Below are 16,301 nucleotides of genomic sequence, written 5' to 3'. Positions count from 1 at the left end.
GCTCGGTGCAAATAATTGCGTTCGGGAAATGACTAGCAATGCACTCCAGCGCAGGTTACGCAGACCACCATGAAGTCGGAGCTCGGGTTCAATTTGCGTTCGGGGAACACCTCGCAATGAACTAATGCGTAGGCTCCGCACGCGGTTAAGATCGAAGCAATGTGCGTTCGGGAAACGCCTCGCAATGAAATGCTGCGCAGGTTGCGCATCCCGCAGATAAATGCGTTCGGGAAGTGCCTCGCAATGAACTAATGCGGCTGCTCCGCACGCGGTTAATACCGAGCTCGTTGCAAATTGCGTTCGGGAAATGACTCGCAATGCACTTCAGCGTAGGTTACGCAGATCGCCGTGAAGTCGGAGTTCGGGTTCAATTTGCGTTCGGGAAACACCTCGCAATGAACTAATGCGTAGGCTCCGCACGCGGTAAAGATTGAAGCAATGTGCGTTCGGGAAACGCCTCGCAATGAAATGCTGTGCGGGTTGCGCATCCCGCAGATAAATGCGTTCGGGAAGAGCCTCGCAATGAACTAATGCGGATGTTCCTCACGCAGTTAATCCCGAGCTCGGTGCGAATTGCGTTCGGGAAATGACTCGCAATGCACTCCAGCGCAAGTTACGCAGATCGCCATGAAGTCGGAGCTCGGGTTCAATTTGCGTTCGGGAAACACCTCGCAATGAACTAATGCGTAGGCTCCGCACGCGGTTAAGATCGAAGCAATGTGTGTTCGGGAAACGCCTCGCAATGAAATACTGCGCAGGTTGCGCATCCCGCAGATAAATGCGTTCGGGAAGAGCCTCGCAATGAACTAATGCGGATGCTCCGCACGCGGTTAATCCCGAGCTCGGTGCAAATTGCGTTCGGGAAATGATTCGCAATGCACTTCAGCGTAGGTTACGCAGATCGCCGTGAAGTCGGAGTTCGGGTTCAATTTGCGTTCGGGAAACACCTCGCAATGAACTAATGCGTAGGCTCCGCACGCGGTTAAGATCGAAAATAATGTGCGTTCGGGAAACGCCTCGCAATGAAATGCTGCGCAGGTTGCGCATCCCCCAGATAAATGCGTTCGGGAAGTGCCTCGCAATGAACTAAGGCGGATGCTCCGCACGCGGTTAATCCCGAGCTCGGTGCAAATTGCGTTCGGGAAATGACTCGCAATGCACTTCAGCGTAGGTTACGCAGATCCAGTCCTTGCGCCAGACCCTGTTTTGGCCCGATTTTTATTTTCTGCGCGGGAACCATACATGCAGACGTTATGCAGGGAAAGATGACGACGCCGGTCAGTAAATTGTTGGTCGATTTGTTGCCTACCTCGAGGCCAGTCGGTGAAATGAGGGCTTCCGTCTGAAAGAAATATGTTGCCAGTCGTTAGTCGGATGCCACCCGTCTTCCAAACATCGTACTTGATGCAACCAGCGCAGTTGGATGGACGGGAGGCGAGGAATTTATCGTTTTCGATTTTCACCCTATTCAGGGTTGCCATTACATTGCAGCTGGCAGCACCACGAGGGAATTTTTAGCACAGGGGAGACTAGGTGAATTCAACTCCTCAGAGATATCGCCATGACAGGGTAAGGTTATTTTAGCCCTGAAATTGTGTACAAACCAACGGCACGAAATTATGGAAATATTTATTTTTTCGCAATAATTGCATGTTGGTTGAAAAAAATGTAGCCATCTTTGGATTGTGGCATCCTGGCGGTGTATTTCGTACCTATACTGCATGACAATATTATTTATGAGAAATGACAGCGATTGTGAACAATGTACATTCAACAGCATTGGCAAAATTGATGCAGAGCTGTATGGTACTTTAGTACAAATTGCCTGTATATTGGTAATTTACACACAATGCATGAAACAGAAGACAAAAATTTTATTGACTTATCAATTTATAGTTAGGACATGAATATGAAACCCATGACCAAAGTCAATGACCCAGGGTCTGTGCACCTGCATTCAAATATATTAAAAATCCCCTGTGGCATAATCATGTACTCTGTACATACACATGCTTGGTGGGCGATACTTGGCTGCTTTACATGGTGGAAATTGTGGTGCTATGCTGCTTGGTATGTGTGTGCATGCGTGTCTGTGTGCGTGTGTGTGTGTGTGTGTGTGTGTGTGTGTGTGTGCGTCTGTGTGTGCACACTTCACTTTCCGGCTGTGTATTGATGCCTATGTAGATATCACCATGGTCAACAGGGTCAAACGCTTCCAGCGGACAACAGTAGATCACCTCATTTCTCCCACTGGAGTGGTCCTAGCTTGAAGTGATGTATGACTATCACTTCTATTGACTAGCCTTGAGTCATGTACCAAACGTCAGCATGTCTGTGATATCAATACATCACACTTACATTTGAAAGCTATATGCTGGAAGGCAGTCAGGTGGGCTTTTCGTCAAACACAACCCTACCAATGAAATGAAGGCAACGGGCAGAGACCACTAATGGTAGGGCCGCACAAGGTGGCTGTGCCAATGGGGAAGACCCAGCTCAACAAGGTGTTATTGCAAGTTTAATCGGAACAGCACCCTGGTCCAAATCCTCAATATCAGTGAATCTTACTGGTCCATGTGGCTGCTGCCTTGACTCGTGATGCCTACGATTGGATGCAAGCTGCACGAAGTATGTTGCAAAGAAGAATACAATGGATCTTGAACTTAGCACGAGAGGCATGCACTTCGTTGATAACAGCAGAACCTTTGCATGACTATCATAACACTCTCCTTATTGCAATATTTAGCCAATGCTCCATTTGTTGTAGCAGCTACCACACAACTCCAAGTATGCATTCATTACCTGGCTGGCTTGTATTAACTTGTGAATGCAATCACGTGATGCTTTGTGCACATATGCTCCCATAATGTAGCAGATGTGCGCGTGTGTGTGTATGTGTGTGCATGTTTATGGGTGTGTATGTTCGTGCACGTACGTACGTGTACATATCTGTGCGTTTACATGTACATGCAGACGTGTGTGGGTCTGTTGAAAAAAGCGCATGAACACGTGTCAATTCACGTGTGCATGTATGTACGGGTGTATGGTAAACGTTTTCTTTGCTCCATGCGTCCGCCGTGAATGAAGGTACGAGACTTTATGTGTCATAGCTTGTGGCGGTTGTTCTGTAAATAGTAGCACCGTATCCTGGCAATCCGCAGTTGCCATTTTTTCACTTCAATTCTGCATTGGCTCAGGTGCTGTGTTTGTAGTGTCATCCTCTCTGCATGAATTATTTATATTTCTTTCCCACCTCAGTACTGTATTTGGCTTTATATTGTTGCTGTTGTACATACGAGTATAGGCACATGCATTGATCTGCAGCTCCAGCAACCTGTTGGGGTTCGTGTTGTTTGTAAATTCGTGGTCTACGGATACAATGGTCAGGCTGGTACATCGCAGAATACTAGGAACCCTTGAACGATTCTGTCGGTCGTTCATAAGTCCACCAATTGAAGACATGTGTGTGTCAAAATGTGTCAAAAATACAGTGTTGACAAAACGGTTGGTATCACCGCTGTCGGATTTTTGCACTAGCCAAAATTGGAGGATACACTGTTGGCTAATATCTCTTTCTAATTAAATAAGCAGGAAATAGCGAAACCCTTGTACAAACCAACGGCACGAAATTATAGCATGTTCAACCTAAATATCAGCGACATAACGAAAACGCAAGCGACGAGCGGGAACTCAACTTCTCGTTATTTGTTATCGCCACGGACAAAACTTAGGGCAGAGAACAACTATTAGGTTGGATTTCGACAACGATCTGAGACGAAGAACTCACGGGAGACGTAAACCAAAGGACGACGAAGGTGACGCCATTGACCATTCGTCTCGCGATATCTTGAGAAAACTGCGAAATCTGGCAAATCTGGAAAATAAAAGTGCAACTTTTAGACGACTTTTTCTGAACTGGCGCACGGACTGGATCGCCGTGAAGTCGGAGTTCGGGTTCAATTTGCGTTCGGGAAACACCTCGCAATGAACTAATGCGTAGGCTCCGCACGCGGTTAAGATCGATGCAATGTGCGTTCGGGAAACGCCTCGCAATGAAATGCTGCGCAGGTTGCGCATCCCGCAGATAAATGCGTTCGGGAAGAGCCTCGCAATGAACTAATGCGGATGTTCCGCACGCGGTTAATCCCGAGCTCAGTGCAAATCGCGTTCGGGAAATGACTCACAATACACTCCAGCGCAAGTTACGCAGATCGCCATGAAGTCGGAGCTCGGGTTCATTTTGCGTTCGGGAAACACCTCGCAATGAACTAATGCGTAGGCTCCGCACGCGGTTAAGATCGAAGCAATGTGTGTTCGGGAAACGCCTCGCAATGAAATGCTGCGCAGGTTGCGCATCCCGCAGATAAATGCGTTCGGGAAGAGCCTCGCAATGAACTAATGCGGATGTTCCGCACGCGGTTAATCCCGAGCTCGGTGCAAATTGCGTTCGGGAAATGACTCGCAATGCACTCCAGCGCAGATTACGCAGATCGCCGTGAAGTCGGAGTTCGGGTTCAATTTGCGATCGAGAAACACCTCGCAATGAACTAATGCGTAGGCTCCGCACGCGGTTAAGATCGAAACAATGTGGGTTCGGGAAACGCCTCGCAATGAAATGCTGCGCAGGTTGCGCATCCCGCAGATAAATGCGTTCGGGAAGAGCCTCGCAATGAACTAATGCGGATGTTCCGCACGCGGTTAATCCCGAGCTCGGTGCAAATTGCGTTCGGGAAATGACTCGCAATGCACTCCAGCGCAGATTACGCAGATCGCCGTGAAGTCGGAGTTCGGGTTCAATTTGCGATCGAGAAACACCTCGCAATGAACTAATGCGTAGGCTCCGCACGCGGTTAAAATCGAAGCAATGTGCGTTCGGGAAACGCCTCGCAATGAAATGCTGCGCAGGGTGCGCATTCCGCAGATATATGCGTTCAGGAAGCGCCTCGCAATGAACTTATGCGGATGTTCCGCACGCAGTTAATCCCGTGCTCGGTGCAAATTGCCTTCGGGAAATGACTCGCAATGCACTCCAGCGCAGGTTACGCAGACCGCCATGAAGTCGGAGCTCGGGTTCAATTTTTTGCGTTCGGGGACCCCCTCGCAGTGAACTAATGCGTAGGCTCCGCACGCGGTTAAGATCGAAGCAATGTGAGGGAAACGTCACGCAATGAAATGCTGCGCAGGTGTCGCATTCCGCAGATAAATGCGTTCGGGAAGTGCCTCGCAATGAACTAATGCGGATGCTCCTCACGCGGTTATTCCTTTCGGGAAGAGCCTCCCAATGAACTAATGCGGATGTTCCGCACGCGGTTAATCCCGAGCTCGGTGCAAATTGCGTTCGGGAAATGACTCGCAATGCACTCCAGCGTAGGTTACGCAGATCGCCGTGAAGTCGGAGTTCGGGTTCAATTTGCTTTCGGGAAACACCTCGCAATGAACCAGGGAGTCGTATAGACCCGGGAGGCGACGCGCGCATCACTTGTGCACAACCATGATCGACTCGACGTTTCAAAATATTACGACCTGCTCGGTGTGGGACAAGTCCGTACATAGGTCATAGCGCGCGGGAAATCCGTACATAGCGAGAAATCTTCGTCCTTTCGCCGAACAATTGTGGTCAGACTTTCGATCTCCATTGCCGAAATACAGCCATCTGTGGCCATCGCTGAGGTTTTCACTAACAAAGGGTCTTGTTCACTGGCTTACTCACTGGCTTTGCACTGCCACTCGAACTCTGAAGCACTTTGACCACCTAAGTTGAGGTAATGCTTTCTTTACAAATTGCCTCAATATCTTCTCACCTTAAGGGCAATGAAGTAATTTTTTTCCTCGTGACTAACTTCGACAGACCAAGTTGCCCTGTCCCAGTGATCTACAATACTTATAATATTATTGCACATTTGTGAAATATTGGACCTATCCAGATAAACGAAATGACTTATATTCGAAATTACATTTTCCAAAGTTTTCCTTCACAAATAGTCCCAATTTGTTCTCACCTTTAGGGCAATGAAGTAATTTTTTTCCTTGTGACTAACTTCGACAGACCAAGTTGCCCTGTCCCAGTGATCTATTGCACATTTGGGAAAAATTGGACCTATCCAGATAAACGAAATGACTTTTATTCGAAATTACATTTTCCAAAGTTTTCCTTCACAAAATGTAGACCCAATTTGTTCTCACCTTTAGGGCAATGAAGTCAATTTTTCTTCAGGACTACCATCGGCTAACAAAGGGGCGCTATCCCAGTGATCTACAATACTTATAATCATTGCACATGTGAAATATTGGGAGTCTCAGAGTGAGGAAATGGCCTAAATTGAAACTTGAACTGTTCTGCCAAGTTTTATGCAGTGAACGCGGGACTGAGAGCCCGCAAGAACCATCCCGGAAGATCTTGTGCGCGACCAACCGAACCTTCGGTGAATGTTCACAAGGTTAGAAGCTCGCACAGATAACACACATTGGATGCTAATAGTAATACAATGCACTCAGGAATGTGTGCAAATACAACAGAATTAATTCCAAATAAAGTCAACAATAGCTGCCTCAACACAGTGCTATCAACCTTCCGTATTTATTTGTACGGAAAATCACTACTTCGTCTGCGCTATCGATTTTGACAAAAATGTACGGAAAATTGAACGGGATTGATCAGTATGTATAAGCATTGCAAGTGCAAGCTGAGCGATGAAAAGAAGAGAACCGAGTGGAAAGAAAACGCTGCAGTGGAGATTCCTTAGAAAAGACTGAAAAAATATCATAATATCGCTGCACGAGATCATCCTTATAGGTTATAACGTAAGCTGATCGTACTGTGGTTGATTCATACGGCGGTAAATACACACCTGCCCACACACGCTCTCTAAACTGAAAAGTTATTCTGGCACAGAGCTCTCCTTCCCCCACCACCACCATCATCAGTTCGCGTCTGGCGCCTAGTCGATGCAGGGTGAGTGGTGTCCGACATCGAAGGCTGGTACATCAGGTAGAGTATGGCGCATAGCAGATGACACAGCAACAACATAGCTTGATTGCGACGTACCTTTCGTCCCGGCTGGACTCATCAGGCAATCTTCTTCTTAGATGCCTTCACAAGAAGCTTGACTCGGGAGAATGAAGTTGAAGGCTCCACTGCAACTGCACTTATGGTTGGTTCATATGGTGGTAAATAAACACCTGGCAATATGGGGGTAAATACACGCCTGCCCAGACACGCTCTCTAAACTCCAAAGTTATTCTGGCACAGAGCTCTCCTTCTCACCACCACCACCACCACCATCAGTTCGCGCCTGGCGCCTAGTCGATGCATGGTTAGCGGTATCCGACATAGCAGGCTGGCACATAGAAGATGGCAACGACATAGCTTGATTGCGACGTACATTTCGCTCTCTCGGTTGTGCTGTAGCCTGAAAAAGGAAATAAGACAATGCATCCACATGACACAGACAAGTAATTACTGTTACAAATAATGCATACTGCTTGATAACAGAGAAAAAAAGTCAGTGGTCACACAAGTTTTTGGTCGTCCCTGAAACGAAGATCGTTCCAGGGGGGTGGGGGGAGCTAAAATCTCAGTCGACTGACGCTATGCATACACATGTACATGCATGCGATTTCCGTCGTCCATTCATTTCAGAGGGTGGAGAGGGGGTCCGAGTACGAAATGAATGATGTTTTTTTCAGGAATGACTAATCACTTTTGCGATGACCCCTTATTGCATCAATTTATCATCTGAACTGCGCAATTGAGTCCCACTTTTATTATGTTGGGTCCAGATTTCAAGACTCGTGAAGTTCGAGGCGAAAAGCAGGCCGATGAAGGGACGCCAGTGGTTCAGTCTAGTCCGGTGTCATGGAGAGGGACCGATGAACCGGCAACAAGAGAATTCAATACGCATGCTACTCTACAGTTCATTGCTGGGGAAGACTACTCAAGGCCACGTCATTCCGGCAATTCAAATGTACAAATCAGCAGCAACACTTGCAAACATATTCCTACCAGCTGACCAGCAAGTTACCAGCCATCAGCTCTTCAAAAAATTCCAACTTAAAAAACAGAGGAGATGGACAGATCGGAAAGTATCGTGGCAAGCTCAGGACAACACACGTCCGGCCCTATGTAACAACAGTGGAAAGTGCGTGCCATGGCATATTTTCGAAGGCATCTCAAGAACCAGCTAATGAGGACTGGGAGTCCATTTGCATCGTCCGATCAGCTGCTACAAGTGCCGTGAGCCAACGGCAAACACGTTTGACAGAGACTACTACCTCTACTGAATGCAACTTTGGCATGGCAGAGATCTACAAGCACATTATCTTATCTATCAATAGAGTTGTATCCTCGTATGACTATGTGAAGTGTGAGGGCGTACTGTACTGCAGACGCGGCTACGACCTGGTTGGAAATGTACGCAACACTTCCCACCCTCTTGACCAGAGATCGCACACACCCTAGGGTTTTGATGGGTTTGTACGACTCCCAGCTCTTGACTTTTGTTGGGTGTACGAGACGCACGCACAGTGTCCGGAGGGCGAGTACTTTTTCATGTAGTACTGGATGCGGCAAGCAGGACTCGCCCATCCGACCCTCCCCAAATGGATCTACTCGAATGGTTGCGGAGGTAGGGGTGCTCTGGCGGGATTTTACGACATACACAAGCGCGCACCCACGCACACAATATACACACGCACGCACACACATAAACACGGACGCACGCTATGTCGCACGTCTTGGGCATGACTTCGTGAATACATATAATAATTTAATGTTATAATTTATAGTATGCAAATGTTAGAGCAGCTTTACAAAACCTACCGTTCAATACCGGATCATCTTGTGACAGCTTCCTTGCAACACCCATGACTTGACCCCACTTCGTCTTGACGTCGGGAAATCGTTCACACCGGAATTGGGACACGACTCATTGAAATCCAGGCCTATCTGCTGCTGGGAGCAGGACAGAGCTGATGCCAGTGATGGACGTCAGCAGCGGCTGTAGAACAACCATAAACGAGTCTTCTTTCTCCGCAATCAGGCGGGACAGCAGCTTTGCAACGCAAGCTTCTTGCCATCTGTGGGTCTTTAGCGGCTGGGATTCGGACCGCTCTGTAGAAACCATTGAACAAGTACTGCACTCTATCAACCCACAAGTATTTCTTCCAATTCATGATTATTCGCAACTTTTTATGCAGTACGCTCACCAGATCAGAAGCCGCTAAGTAGCAAGGTTTATAATAACATAGAAAATTAGAATTCAAACCATACCTGTGGCCCAAGCCAACACAGACTGAGCGTTCACGCAAAGAGAACGTAGATCCACGTCAGCTGATATTTCCTTAGGAGCAGGAGGTGATTCTTTAACCCGGATCTGGATCACGATCAGCAGCACTCTCTGCCTCCATCACGACCATCAAATGCAACTAATTACTTGGAAAAGTAGTTCATTCTTCTTCTTCTTTTCGAGCTACGATTTCCCACGATCCTATCGATCCTGCACGAGTCCGTTCTCCAAGGAGTGCACTCCCAAAGTCCCATGGCATAAGTACGCGGAGTAGTTGGTTTATAACTCAGGGCATGCACCGGGGATATCTGAGGGAAAAGTGGGAGAAAGTGCCGCGAGTCAATCATAGTCGGAAGGCCTCGTGTCGCCTCCCGGGTCTATACGACTCCCTGCAATGAACTAATGCGTAGGCTGCGCACGCGGTTAAGATCGAAGCAATGTGCGTTCGGGAAACGCCTCGCAATGAAATGCTGCGCAGGTTGCGCATCCCGCAGATAAATGCGTTCGGGAAGAGCCTCGCAATGAACTAATGCGGATGTTCCGCATACGGTTAATCCCGAGCTCGGTGCAAATTGCGTTCGGGAAATGACTCGCAATGCACTCCAGCGTATGTTACGCAGATCGCCGTGAAGTCGGAGTTCGGGTTCAATTTGCGTTCGGGGAAACACCCCGCAATGAACTAATGCGTAGGCTCCGCACGCGGTTAAGATCGAAGCAATGTGCGTTCGGGAAACGCCTCGGAATGAAATGCTGCGCAGGTTGCGCATTCCGCAGATAAATGCGTTCGGGAAGAGCCTCGCAATGAACTAATGCGGATGCTCCGCACGCGGTTAATCCCGAGCTCGGTGCAAATTGCCTTCGGGAATGACTCGCAATGCACTCCCGCGTAGGTTACGCAGATCGCCGTGAAGTCGGAGTTCGGGTTCAATTTGCGTTCGGGGAAACACCCCGCAATGAACTAATGCGTAGGCTCCGCACGCAGTTAAGATCGAAGCAATGTGCGTTCGGGCAACGCTTCGCAATGAAATGCTGCGTAGATCGCCATGAAGTCGGAGCTCGGGTTCAATCGAAGATCGAAGCAATGTGTGTTCGGGAAACCGTCCTCGCAATGTAATGCTGCGCAGGTTGCGCATTCTGCAGATAAATGCGTTCGAGAAGCGCCTCGCAATGAACTAATGCGATTTTTCAGCGAATTTTTGGGTAGTCTGCCACCTTAAACCTTTTCAGTATAGCATTTGTACTATAGTGTACATAGAATGTTGCATATTTTGGGTACAAGACTGTAAGAATAACAGGGTTCAGCATTTGCAGCACAGTGGCTGGGTGGTATAAGGGGTTGCTTGAGTTTCATACTGTTGTGGGTTCGAATCCTGCTTGTTCTCTTCCTTTGTCTTCTTTCTTTCAATTTTCTTTTTGAAGTGGAGAGAAAATTTCTAAGTCACTCCAAAGTCGAAAGATTACAATGCCTAAGTAGTCGATACAAGCGGTCGATACAAGCGGTCGATATTCCGGCCATATGGGTAATATAGGACCAGTCAAGGATCACAAGAATTAGTGGAGGTCGATATAGAAGAGTGATAAATCTCCTTATCACATGGCACGTGATTGTTGCCCGTACTCCAGCGAATCAGCACCTTTCGCGCCACGGGCAATAATATGCGATATTGCCCGCAAAAAATAGTTTATTTGCCCGCAAAAAAATAGTTTATTTCAGTGATCGCGTGACTACACATACTTTCTCATTTTCCATACTTACTTAGGAGACTCCCTTCGATAGGCATCTATTTGCCTCTGGAGGATCCGTGAAATAAAAATCAATCAATCAATCAATCAAAACTACGCGTATACCTGGTATACGACGACTCTGTAGACTGACTGTACGACTCGACGACGAGTCGCAGTGTAGCATTGAGACGAAGATGGAATTCTTTTTGGAGATGGACGTCCCGGCAATGGATATGGCCTCGGTTGTCTGCCGTGTAGTGCTTGCAGGGATCATTTTGTTCAGTCATGTTGGCAGCGTGACCATCGGTAAGCTTGTGGATAAGATTCAGTTCTGCTCGATGTGCTACTATACTGTGATCACAAACAATTATTTGAAATACATGTAACACAAATTCCACTCAGCATCGTGCGTTTTCAGATCCTCGCAAAGTCACTGCCTGTGTGTGGTCTTCCTGTGCCACGCAAAACTCTTACCAGGCTCACCTGTCCTCTGCCTTCACCTTTGCTTGAACAACAAACACAACAATTCAGGAATGTTTTGGCGAAAGGCTAAAGGGACAAGCTTATCTATTTTTGCGGATTTTCTTTCATAAAAAATAAACGTCACAGGCTGCTCTTCGGAGGTGTCCGCGTCCCAGCCGTCCGGGCAAGCGACCGCATCTCAGTGGGACACTTGTCCGTGGCCTTTACACTGGAATCTGTGGGAGAGCCTTTCCAGGGACTACACACCTAGGTACCGGGTACGCGGGTATGGACAAATCCCTGGCGCGCGGGGCTCCTTTTTTGTTCCTTTCCTTTTTTGTTTTTGTTCCTTTCCTTTTTTGTTTTTGCTGAGAAAGAAACGTTGCTGGATGGAAAGCTTTCTGTTCCCGCGCCAGCGCCTTTGCTCTAGTAAAACATTGCTGGCTGATAATGGTCATTGCTCGTGATGTCAACTTAGAAGGTGACGGGAAGCTGGGATTCTTGCCATTTCCAACTTCCTGACTCTGAAAATGTAGCTTGAACTACTTGTAAGAGCTCCAAATATTTCAGTTTTTCGATGAGCCAGACCTATTGTTGCGACCTGCAGAGATGAGGAGCAAGTGAGGCGTTGCCAATAATGGTGTTTATGGCTCGGACGACGCCAGCGGTTTTCACTTGTCAGGAGGACAGCCAAGTTGGAGCAGGCAGATGACAGATTATTAACTTTGAGCATTTATAGCAGAGTGGGTGGCTTGCCAAAGAGAATCGTCTCAGTACTTCATGTTTACTAGTATCTGACAAATGCCTCTTATTGCTAGTCTGCACTAGAGCATTAGCAGAATTGATCATGTCACAAGTAGTGTCAAGACTTGATGTCCTACGATTATACTCAGATCATGTTGCTACTTCACGGGAATATTCGTCCTGCCACTGTACACTCTTCCAGAATTGCATGCAGAAGTCACATGCCTGTCACAGTTTGCAAGGGACAACGCGTTTGCACTGCTTACGGATTCAAGCGGATGGAGTGCAGACCAGATAAGAAGACATAATCCGGCTATTCAAATAGCTTGGGCTGCTAGACTCCTGGAAACATGGACAAGAATCTAAACCAGTTAACGGAAACAATATCACGCCACACAGGAAGCTAAATGGCAAACCAATCAAGTTCTTTGGTAGTGAAGCGTTCACCAACATTGTCCGGTTGCATGGCTAATGTCACTCAAACAAGACCAATGGATGTCACATGTACCTAAAAGATACGCTGTTGATCAACCACAACTCCAATACCACTGAGCAGCGTCTTCTATACAGATCCAATTAGATTTTCAAGTATATGAGTGGAAGTTGCTGGTATAGTCTCTCCTAATGACCGCGTATTTGGCATAATGTTCTCTATACTACACTCTAGAGCTACTTACCTTTTCCGACATTGAACTCAAGCAGTGACCACTCGCCCGCAGAATGAGCCAATTGACACAGAAGCTAAGTACCATGTGCATCCGTCGCGAGAGAAACACGCAAGTCTGCAAGTGAAGTGGATGTACACCCACTGATTTTCTCTTATGCCGATATCAGACATGACCTGAGTGAAACGTATGAAGACTTGCACCACATTACTGCACAATTCCATAATTATAATTATTGCGAGGCCTTGTGAAATGATTCTCAATGCGCACCTGGTCTACGCCACACGGAATACATCGGATTATAATCGCCAAGACAGCTGCCTATGTCTGTCTCTCTCTCTCTCTCTCTCTCTCTCTCTCTCTCTCTCTCTCTCTCTCTCTCTCTCTCTCTCTCTCTCTCTCTCTCTCTCTCTCTCTCTCTCTCTCTCTCTCTCTCTCTCTCTCTCTCTCTCTCTCTCTCTCTCTGTCTCTCTCTACCTATACCCAATCTGCAGACAGAACTGTTTCGTCCTTTGTGAACTCATCAGCGCAGCACAGAGAAAATGAGGCCGAACCTGATTGCAATGAAAAATAAATTTTCCAAAGCCAGATTTAATTTTCCACCTATCAACTCCCTTCTGTGTGTATGCGCGTGCATGGGTGCATGGTATATGCGCACATATCTTTCTCTCTCTCTCTCTTCCTGTCTTTACCTGGTTTGTGAATCGGCTTTTTTTCGGCTCACTGTTTTATGAGTTCACCTCACTATATGTTTTTCTGCTGCTACCTACATATATTATAGTAGTTGTCTGATGATCGTAGTAATATGTGAAACTCAAGAGTTGTGACACAGCTTCCAATCTCTCTTGTGTACTTTAGTATTAGAAACACAAGGAACGAAATCTCTTGTATCTGTGTGTCTCAACATGTTTCTTCGTCTGTCTGTCTGTCTGTCTCTATTCTATCAATCTCTCTCTTTCTCTCTCTCTCTCTCTCTCTCTCTCTCTCTCTCTCTCTCTGTATATATCTGTCGGTCTGTCTATCTTTCGTCTGTATGTCTTTCTCCTTCTGCCTGTCTTTGGAAGTCTGCCTGTCTGTGTACCTTCCGTCTGTCTATCAATCGTCTGTCTGTCTTTCTCCTTCTGCCTGTCTTTGTCAGTCTGCCTGTCTGTGTGCCTCTATGTTTCTCTCTCTCTCTCTCTCTTTCTGTGTGTGTCTATGTGTTTCTCTGAGTCTTCGTCTGGGTCGTTCTATCTGCCTGTCTGTGTAACTCTCCAACTGTTTCCCTGTCTCGGTCTGTCTGTTTGGCTGTCTCTGCTTGTCTCTCTATGTTTGTCTGTCTGCCTGTCCCTGTATTTATGTCTCTATTTCTCTCTCTGCTTCTATTCTTCTGTCTCTCTTTGTCCCTCTCTCAGTCTCTTCTTCTCTGTCTCTGTGTCTTCTTCTTGATCTGCCTCTCTCTTTTTTTCTTTCTCCTGTCTCTCCCTAAGAACCCTCTGTCTCTGGCTCTGACTCTGTCTTTGAGTCTTTGTGTCTGTCTGTCCTGTTGTCATTCATTATGCCTGTGTGTCCCTCTGTTTCTGTCTCTGACTTTCTATGTCTCTTTCTGTCTGTTTTTTTTGTGTGGCACAGAACACGTACATGACTGTATATTTACCCACACGTGGGACATTCACGCATGCACACACGCACACACGCACACACACACACACACACACACACACACACACACACACACACACACACACACATGACCTGCAGCAAATAACATTTCATAGCTACAAGACCTTCAAAGAAAGTCATGGTGTCAAGAAGATATACAATGTCACGTAGAAGGATAATTGTAAAACAGCTTGCTGTCTAGAGCATTGGTAATAATTATAAATTATCATATAATACATGTACATGTAGTAGGGATACTCTAGAGAGTCAAACTATCGGATAAATTAATGGCAAGCGAGAGTCTCTACTTTTTACAGTAGAGTGGGTACGCAGACCAGCGTAAGTCATAACAAATTGATAATAAAGTGTAACCAATGCTGGCAATGGATCATGTGTGAGCGACCAAAGAGGCGTACATCACATGTCCTGTACCACTATAACCACACACAAACGACCAGGAGAATTTCACGTACCGATGAATCTTTCATGCTGCCGGGATCCCTCATATATCTCATACTGTGGTACATAACCCTCGGAGAATTGCAAGGACCTAAATACGGCAAGCAAATCTGGGATTTTAGGTGCAAGACCCGTTGTTCTAGTTGTCTAGACTGCACTGTGTTCTTGAAAATACTGAGCCTCCACGTTATAATTATCTGTTGATGTGGCATCCGTTGATCTCGTTTGAGTAGTAGTAGTAGGCATGCACTGCAGTACATTTTGATGAAAGGTTCGATAGCTGATGAATGGGTTTATCATTTGGCTTCCTGTGTGGGTACTGTTTCTGTGGATTGGTTCGGAGCAATGTTCAGATGGTCCAGGCACTTGGCCAATTAATTAGGGCAGTCCAAGCTAGTTGAATATCCGGATCACTTTCTCTCATCTGGTCTACACTCCATCCGCTTGCATCCATAAGCAATGAAAACGCGTTGTCCATTGCACACTGTGACAGGCATGTAACTTCTGCATGCAATTCTGGGAGAGCGCACAGTGGCAGGAGGTGCTGAGACGATCTGCTATAAATGCTCGAAATAATCTGTCATCTGCCTGCTCCAACTTGGCTGTCCTCCTGACAAGTGAAAACTGCTGGCGTCTTCAGGGCCATAAACACCATTATTGGCATTAATCCAACGCCTCCCTAGGCTAGGCCCTTGCTCCTCATCTCTGCAGCTTCTAACAATAGGTCTGGCACAACGAAAAACTAAACTTGATACTTGGAGCTCTTAGTTCAAGCTACATTTTCAGAATCAGGAAGTTTCAAATGGCAAGAAACCCAGCTTCTCTTCACCATTGGCATCACGAGCAATGACCATTATCAGCCAGCAATGTTACTAGAGCAAATGCCAAAGGCGCTGGCGTGAACAGAAAGCTTTTCTTTCTCAGCAAAAACAAATAAAAAGGAAAGGAACAACAAAGGAGCAACACCGGGGATTTGTCCATACCCGGTACCCAGGTGTGTAGTCCCTGGAAAGGCTCTCCCACAGATTCCAGTACAAAGGCCACGGACAAGTGTCCCACTGAGATGCGGTCGCTTGCCCGGACCGCTGGGACGCGGACACCTCCGAAGAGCAGCCTGTGACGTTTATTTTTTTATGAAAGAATATCTGCAAAAATAGATAAGCTTGTCCCTTTAGTCCTACCCAATGTTTTGCAATGAAAAAATACAGCCATGTGGAGCTGAAAAAAAGAAGAAAAATTGTCCTCACACACACCAGGCCAGGGAGTTGTCAAATACTTTGACAACTAACTTCCTGATACACATGTAAACATGAAGAAACTC

The sequence above is a fragment of the Sycon ciliatum genome, chromosome 7 (assembly GCF_964019385.1).
Source record: "Sycon ciliatum chromosome 7, ocSycCili1.1, whole genome shotgun sequence".
NCBI classification, from domain to species: domain Eukaryota; kingdom Metazoa; phylum Porifera; class Calcarea; order Leucosolenida; family Sycettidae; genus Sycon; species Sycon ciliatum.
The sequence above is the reverse complement of the archived record's forward strand: the minus strand, read 5'-3'. Positions refer to the sequence as shown.